Source organism: Alligator sinensis, unplaced genomic scaffold (assembly GCF_000455745.1).
Source record: "Alligator sinensis unplaced genomic scaffold, ASM45574v1 scaffold1510_1, whole genome shotgun sequence".
NCBI classification, from domain to species: Eukaryota; Metazoa; Chordata; order Crocodylia; family Alligatoridae; genus Alligator; species Alligator sinensis.
The window spans coordinates 716,836-725,591 of NW_005842654.1; the positions used below are offsets into that span (position 1 = coordinate 716,836).

General features: G+C 41.4%; 1 protein-coding gene across 1 annotated transcript in view; it reads left to right on the plus strand.

The window, feature by feature from the left end:
• Positions 1 to 8,756, plus strand: part of LOC102371847 (microtubule-associated serine/threonine-protein kinase 4-like) — a 154,021-nt gene that overhangs the window by 29,113 nt on the left and 116,152 nt on the right. The window lies entirely within an intron of this gene.

Genomic DNA, 8,756 nt, shown 5'->3' on the forward strand with positions numbered 1-8,756 from the left:
CAGGCTGGTTCCTGGCCTTGGGCTGCCATGCCGAAGCTGCTGAGCTTCCCCCTACTCCAGCTGCCTGGCCTTGCCAGGATGTGTTTTTGGGTCCTGCGGGAACAGGCACTAGGCAGGAGATGTGCTGCAGTGGAGCATGGGGCTGAATGCAGGTGTAACAGCAGGTCAGCAGAAGGTGTGAGCACCTGTCTGCTGCCCCCCACAGGCACCGTGGCTCAGTCCAACCTGAGCATTTGGAGCAGTGAGCCAGTCTGGGAGGTGCTGTGGTTGTCAGGCTGCGGCATTGACTGTCTGGCAGGAGCAGCAGGGCAGAGCTGCTATACCTGGCCCCACTGTACCCTGGCATCCCTGCCCTGACTTAGGAGGGGCCACAGAATACTGGGATACTGGAGGACTTGAACTTGGGTGGAATAGCTGTGGAGAGCAGGAACAAAATTAGGCAGACTAGAGATAATCATTCCCTGGAGTGGCATAACTTTAAGCCAAATAATGAGTGCTTTAAGCCACTTAAGGTGTTAACTTGCAGTCAGTCCAGGGGTTAAAAACTCCAGAAGTTGCCTAAAACAAGGCTGTTACTGTAGAAGACTTAACCCAGGGGGGCATTGTTCTGCAGCATGTGAAACATGATTGGAGTTTCCTGATCATCCTTTTGCATAAAGATGCTGCTAGGATACTGGGGAGAGAGATAACTGACCAGGGTGGTGACAGGGTCTGGAGCAATCAAAGCTTCTCCATATCTGATTCACCTTAACTAACTTGTTTGTATTTTAGAATGCAGTGGGTTGCTTTGTGCTTATGAACTGCTATTTCATTAGTAGAATATTCTAGGAATTTCATACATTGTGTGATTTTTGTTTTCAAATTTTTTTAAATATTAAATCAATACACGTGGTCCAGGTAGACATAAAAGGCAGCAAAGCATCTAAGAGTTCTTTTAGCAGTCTTCCTACTGTAAGTCTTGATGAACCAAGTATTATTCTACCCACTCCATCATTATTTTTTCACTGAAAATTCACCCTTGTACAGGGAACCAGTAAGAGAAAATTCAAATAAAAAAAACCCTGCATTCTGAGTTTGTAAAGTTATGGCTGTGAAAGAACTTCAGTGGTGCTAGCACTGTGCTCTGGAACTTTCTGGCACTCAAAAAATTGCACATGTTGTTTTAGTCTATGTAAGAGGTCTCCATGTGACTGACTTTGCATACAAGAGCTAGCCATACTCAGTGTACAGCCTAAACGTATTAAAAGCAAAACAGTTATAAAGATAGTATGCAGTAATTAGGATACTTTAGAGCTGGCATTAGAAGATTGGCTCTTGGGAACAACTGTTGCATGGCTGCATTTGAAAAATTTGCCGTTTCCTCTTGTATTTAGAATAGGAAATAATTCCTGTATTTGTTGTGACTGCCAGAAAATGTCTATTACTTAAAGCCAAGTCCTCTATTTCAAATAGAGTAGGAAAGAGTATATTTAAAGCCTGGAAATGAGCATAGGAGCAAAGTAGTGAATACCACGAGAAATTTTAACAAAAATTGTCAGCTGTTACTTTGTCTCCCATGATTTAGGTGAGGACGTTAATGGGGAAGATAGAAGGGAAGCCCAAATCATATCGCATATATATTGTATAAATAGTATCCCATATGCTTCCATAGTGCCTAACACAATGGGACTGTGGTCTCAGGCTACTATAGACACTAAATAGCACAGTCTCAAGCACTGCTGATCATGTTGAGCTCCTGGTTTATCTTGAGGTTTTTCCTTTTTTTAAAAATTGCTTTCAAATTATGTTCCATTTCAGTGCTTCTCAAACCTCAGAGTGAGAACTCAAATGGCAAAATATTATTGCATTAGAGGAGGAGATTGGAAAAGAGGCAAGTCTCTCACTCCCCTTGCATCCATAGGAACATGTATGTGGCCAACTTTACGTACTGCTGGAGCATAGCCAGAGCTGCTGAAGATGCAGGAAGTAAGGCTATAGTTGCCTTACAATCTCCAGTTTTATTCAAGTAAGATAGCCTACCAGGTTATCCAATTTTCCACTTCTTCCTTGTTTTGCAAGTGAGCTACTAAACTGTATGCTGCTTAGCAATATTTTACTTTTAACATGATAATTAACAGGTTGTATTCTATTCTATAATAACTACAGGAGATAATTCAGTTTTATTAGCACTGCTGTATTCCAGATTTCAGTTACTTAAATTATAGAATACTAGACTCATATTAGAAGTGCAGCTGCACAAAAAGTTCAGTCAGTCATACTTCCTTAGGGAACTTTTTGTGCACACTGGTGAATTTATCACCACTTGACTTTTATGGTACTTATAACTACAGACTTCCTTCCTGTTACTCACCTTTATTTAATTTGTGCCCCATTACAGCTTTTGTTTTGCTTTTTGTATAAACAAAATGCATTCTGTTCTCTCAGTCTGTTTTGGACCTGCTGTGGGTGTGTGGGTTTAAACTTAGGCAGTTTCCTGTTGGTTTTATTTATTAGGCATCTAGAGCTGCCAATAGAGTGGGTAATGTATGTAGCCACATAGGCAAGACACCGATGTAATTCTTTAGCAAAGTGCTACAATTACTTTGTGCTAAGGCAATGAGGCGGCAAGCCGGCTAGTAGCAAAGAGACTGAAGAAATTCTGTTTCCCAAGATTGTGGTTTTCTATTCTTTGGTGAGGTTGCTTTGAACAGAGATGATTGACTTGTCTGTATAGGTAGGTATAAAGAACTTAGTTTTATTTTAGTAGGGATACCTTTTATTAGTTTAGAACTTAAAATGGTAGCTTCCTACTTCAAGCTGCCCAAATATTCAACTCTTGATTTAGAAAACCGATTCTCATGTCTAACGTACTTATCCAGGGTGATATAATATGCTAAGTTAATATGCTGAACTTATTCAAAGTAAATTAGAATGACTAATTTAGAATGACTAATTTAAATATCTTTCAGGAAACCATAATCTAAAGCCTAATTATTTAAATTTAGGGTCTTATGTTTTAAACAGAAGTGTATGAACAAGCTGAATACTCGGTAAGTTTAGATTACAGTTTGTATAGGATGGTTTGGATAGGGATGTCAGGGAGTTGGACTAGATGACCTCTGGAGGTCCCTTGCAGCACTGCTTCTCCGATTCTGTGAAATGACTACTACTTAGCTGAATGTTTTGCTCAAGTTACTTTATTAGAAATCCAGATACTTTAACTATTGTCTGTGTTTTCTGAGTTGTGTTGGCTGAAACAGTATGGTATGATTTAAAACAGAGGTGCTCAGCCCAAATCGATCGTAGACACTATAACATCAAATGCCTTTAGACCCCTTGACAATAAGAAGCCCTCCAAACATATTTCAGCAAGAAACTTGCCAATTTGAGACATCAAAAAGAAATGGTGGGAAGAGAAGTTAAAAAAAATCCAACAATTTGTTGACAGTCATGACATGCAGAGCTTCTTCAGTGCAATCAAGGTTGTGTACAGACCAAGCCCTTGTGGACTGACCCCACTTAGATCTGAAGGTGGCAGTATACTCCTCAAAAACAACAAGTCCATCAAAAACAGCTGGAAGGAGCACAAGCAAAAGCTCCCGAACCAATTATCGATGGTGACTGATGAAACCATTAAATCCATCCTACAGCATCCAGTAAGGGAAGCACTTGCCAGTCCATCAACCTCTGAAGAAGTCCACCAGGTGATAAGACTGCTGAAGAACAACAAAGCATCTGGCCCTGATGGCATATCAACTGAGGCCTTCAAAGTTGGTGGGGAAAATTTGACCAATAAGCTCTACACACTATTTCTCAAAATCTGGAACACTGAGGAAATTCCTGTTGACCTAAGGAATACCAGTGTTGTCATGATTTTTAAAAAGGGAGATAAGTCTGACTGTGGCAACTATCAAGGTATAGCCCTCCTCTCCATCACTGGGAAGATTTTTGCTCGAATTCTGCTGAACTGCCTGCTCCTTCTTGCTGAGGAAATCCTTCCCAAGTCTCAGTGCAGCTTCAGACCATCAAGAAGCACCATAGACATGATTTTTGTGGCCTGGCAGGGAAAGTGCCAAGAGCAGCACCAGGAACTATATATGGCCTTTATTGATTTGATCAAAACCTTTGATACTGTTAACTGTGAGACTCTATGGAACATTTTATTGAAGTTTGGGTGCCCAGGGAAATTTATGATCATTCTAAAGCTCCCTTGTGACCAGATGCCTGCCTCCATCCTATGCAGTGACTCTGCTGTGGAGCCCTTTGTCATTCGAACTGGTGTCAAGCAGGGCTGCATGATTTGCATCAATTTTGTTTTCCATCTTTCTTGCAGTCATCAAGATGCTGAACCTCAAGATGCTGAACGGTGACTGCCTACCACACAGCATCAGCATCGAGTATAGAATGGACAGGTACCTTTTCAATCTCTCTTGCCTCCATGCCAAAACCAAAGTCACTTCAGCCTTGATTCTGGAACTTCAGTATGCCCGTAATTGTGCTGTTGTTGCACAAATGGAGGAGGACTTACAAATGGCCCTTAACTGTTTCTTTCAAGCATACCAGTGCCTGGGACTGAGCTTTAACTTCAGAAAAATAAAGATGCTTCACCAGCCTGCTCCAGACCAATCAACTCCCCTGGCAAAGATCCTCATTGACAGACAGGAGCTGGAGAATGTTGAACACTTTGTATACCTTGGCAGCCATCTCTCAAAGAAAGTCAGCATCAATGAAGAGGTTTAGTATAGGATCCAGTATGGCAGCTCTGCCTTTGGAAGACTGAATCATTGTGTGTTCAACTATCATGACATCAGGATTTGAACAAAGCTTCTATTCCATAAAGCTGTGGTAATCCCAACTTTTTTCTATGGCTGTGAAGCTTGGGTAATAATCTACAGGGACTGAAAAGCCTAGAATGCCATCACCAGTGCTACCTGGAAGATGCTTGACATAAAGTGGGAGGATCACTGCACAAATGCTAGTGTCCTCACTGATGCTGACACCACCACTATGGAAGTATTAGTTAGTATTATTCAGCACCAGCTGCAGCGAACAGAATGTACATCTATCAAAACAACTGCTATACTCCCAACTCAGCCAAGGACAAAGGACATGTGGGCGCCAGAGGAGATGTTTCAAGGACACAGTCAAGGTGAACATTAAGAAGTATGGCATTGATACTATGAATTGGGAAAAACTAGCCCAGGACAGGGCTACATGATGATGCCTTATGCGAGAAGGTACATCTTTCTTTGAGGAAAACCGCCTTGCCCTAGAGGCAGACAAATTGCAGAAATTGAAGAAAGGAAACAAGACTAAGAAATCCGTGGTCTGACCCTCCCTTTAACCTCCACCTGTCAGATTTGTCAGAGTCTGTGGCTCGGGGATTGGTCTTAGACATTAATGGACTCCTTTACAACCCTTTATTTGACCCATGGGAGTGATCATCCTTGACCATGAGAGAGTGCTCCTGTTGCTGATGGCTCAACCTTTCAGCCCCATGTGCCAGATGAGAGGTTAGGGTCAGTCCATGGGCCAGTCTCTTCTAGGGTCAGTCAGCAGGTGTGATCCAATGCTCTGAGCCAGCTTCATGTTTGGAATCTGGCTGTGAAATAATTCCATGTGCCAGCCTGGCACCACGTGTTGGCCCAACTCTGGGTGCTGGATCTGGCCATGCAGCAGCCCCATGTGTCAATATGATCCATTGCATAAAGTCATGTCATCTGGCCTGCAGGGCTCCCCATGTGTCTGGAAAATTGGCAGTGGTATAGACGTTGTAATGTTGACTGCCACAGCTTCCAGAGGCACAGCAATTGGTACTATCCCTGCTTCTTTACAAAAACACTTCTGGACCTGTGGGAAGCCCCACAAGCTGGATGCCATGGTCCTTCAGGCTGGAGCACCTAGAGCTGGCCTTAGGGGTAGGTGGCATGGGTGACCATCCACGGTGCCCTGGTGCAGCTCTGGTATTACTATTCAGGGAGCTAAGGGAGATGATTGTTAACACCTGTGAAGTAAAGAACAATGGGTTACTAATGGGCTTTTAACTCCTTTAGCTGCCTGAATAGTAATACATACTAGCGCTGCACCCCCTGGGGGAATGGGATGGCTGCTCGGAGGTGGTGGCATGAGGGGGGTCAGAGCTGGGATGCTCATTTTAATTTTCAACAGCCATGACTTGCCTGTGTGCCAGCATGTGCAAGGGTATGTTGGGACACTTGTTTTTATTTTCATTGGCCATGAAATTTGGAAGGAAACAATGTCTCAAGAGGAGGATGTCAAGGGTATAGAACAGGAAATAAAAAGATGCAATGAAAAAAAATTTGAAGTCTGTTTGACAAAAACCTGTGCAGTAGTAGTGAGCTGGTAACAGTGGAGACGTAAATGAAAAATGTGTAGATGATCCACAATTTAACTTCCAAGAATCATTGCAAGAGAAACGGAGACTTAAATGAAACTCTCATTATTCTGGTCTGGATAAAGACTTTCTACGTCACTAGTGATAGAGATGAAATCATTCCCATTATAGGTGTTGGTGATTCCATTTCTGATCCTGCTTTATGGCCCAATCTAATGCCCAATGGTCCACCAAAAGTAAAGGACATGGATTTTCTTCTGGATGAGCAGAATCTCCATTTATTCTATGACATTTTTAAAGAGAAATATTAAAAATGATGAAGTTCTGAAGAGGTGCTGACTGGTTTACTTGGAGTCCATTAATGAGGTTTTCTGTTTCTGTTGCAAGCTCTTTGACTTGAATCCGAAATCATTCCTCGCATTTGATGGGTCAACTGATTGGAAGCATGTCTCAGATTCTTGTGCATCATGAAAAGTTGCCTAGTCACTGCAGTTTCTGCTTAACGTGGGTTGAAGCAGATCAAAGGATAAAACAGGATAATGGCATAATCTTGGTGGTGTTTGCAGCTAGGGACAGAAATTACAGTCAAACTCATAAGTGATTGGAAACCAGTAACACAACAGAAGTTCAGTGCACGTAAACCACTTCTAAAATGGCCAAAAATGTAGGTTAAATTGGTTTATTGAACCAATTGGAATGTCTGTCCCTGATCCCCTCCAGATTCAAGTTAATTCACAGTCCCTTAGCATTCCAGGATGTTTTTGCACCTCCCCTGCAAACACCCTGGAACAGAGTGGGTGGGCTAGCCTTGGCCCAAGCTGTCTGCTCCCACTGAGCAGGGGGAGGCATGCACTAACCTGCGAAGATTGCATTGTTTCAGCCTTGGGCTTTTCACTGTGTACTTAGCCCTAGTGTTTAAACCAGCCCCATGTGTTCATCATAAAAAAGCATCACTTCAGTTACAAATGTAAAGATGAAATGGTTAACAGTCCATAAGTTAGGCTCACATTTGAATTTTTCAAATTCCCTATAGACATGGAGAGAGTGTCTGTGGAAAAGAGGGGCTTGAGCAAATGAATCAAATGTGAACTTTGGGGCTTTCTATATAACACATGACTTCCTGACAAAAACTTTTGAAGAAGCACTGTAAGGACCTTCACTGTGCACTGACATACAGAGTGAGCTTTGAAATTTAATGGCGTCAACTTCTGCAAAGAACTTGGCTATTTACAGTGTCTACTTCCAATAGATTGCAGCGCTCCTCAAGAAATTCTACAATTTATTTACAACAATGAACTTCATAACAATTTCCCAAACACATGGATAGCACTAAGTTAACCATGCCTGCATGGGTAGTAAGCAGCGAACAGAGCTTCTCAAAGTTGAAGCTTGTAAAAGGTATTTGCGACTGACCATGGAGATGACAGGCTATTTTTGCGGGCCAGCCTGTCTATTGAGAATGCTGTGGCTCAAAATATAGACCAGTCACAAGCAGCATTAGTTTGTGGCAGCAAAGGCACACAGAATAGTCTCCTGAGTCTTGGAATTCTGGTGAATGAAGTCATTTATTTGTTAATTATTAGTTTAGTGTTTAATTAAATATTTAGTTTGTCATAGGTATAATATCATTTTTATGGCATATTGTTTATTTGAATAAAATTGAATAAAATTTTGTCATTTTCTCTTTTGTATTTTTTTAGTAAATCATAAAAAAACCCCCAACTTTTGATATTACTGCTTTATTTTGGAAATGGGCAGGGGGTGGGGGCAGAGGAGGGAAGAAATGGGACAGATGACAAAATACAGGTTTGCCCAAGGCACCATTTGCCTAAGGCCGGCTCTGTGTGTACCATTGACTTATAATATAAATGTACTTATAAAAAAAAAAAAGAAAAAAAGAGAAGTCGCTTTTTTTTCTTTACCAAGGAACATTATATATAAAGTTTAGAAATCAGAGCACAGAGAACATCCACAGGGATGCTATAGTTGTATAAATGAGAAGGGCAAATGATTTTTGCAGAGATCAGTGGTAGTTGGGCAAATCTCTTGTAAATTCATTTTTTGCCTCTAAGGTTATCAAAACACAATATGCTCTTTTGAACTCTTAGAAATTGCCTACTGCAAAAATAAATTATTTCTGAGTTCTAGAAGGAAAAATACCATCTCCGCAATTTGAGAGAAGCACTTTGTGGTTACACTAGCTAGTTGACTTCAGAGAGGGGGAAGCTTTAAGGATTTGGTCACTAAATGTAACTTATTTTAAGATCATTGAACAGTAATACTGGAAAAAGGGGAAGGACTGGAGGAACGAATAGCTAGTCAGAACTTAGATCCAGTCATTTTGAAAATTGAAACTGAAAATGATTTGTTTTGAACATTGATATTCTGTTCAACAAAAGCTAGGAGGTGAAGGATGGGTGCT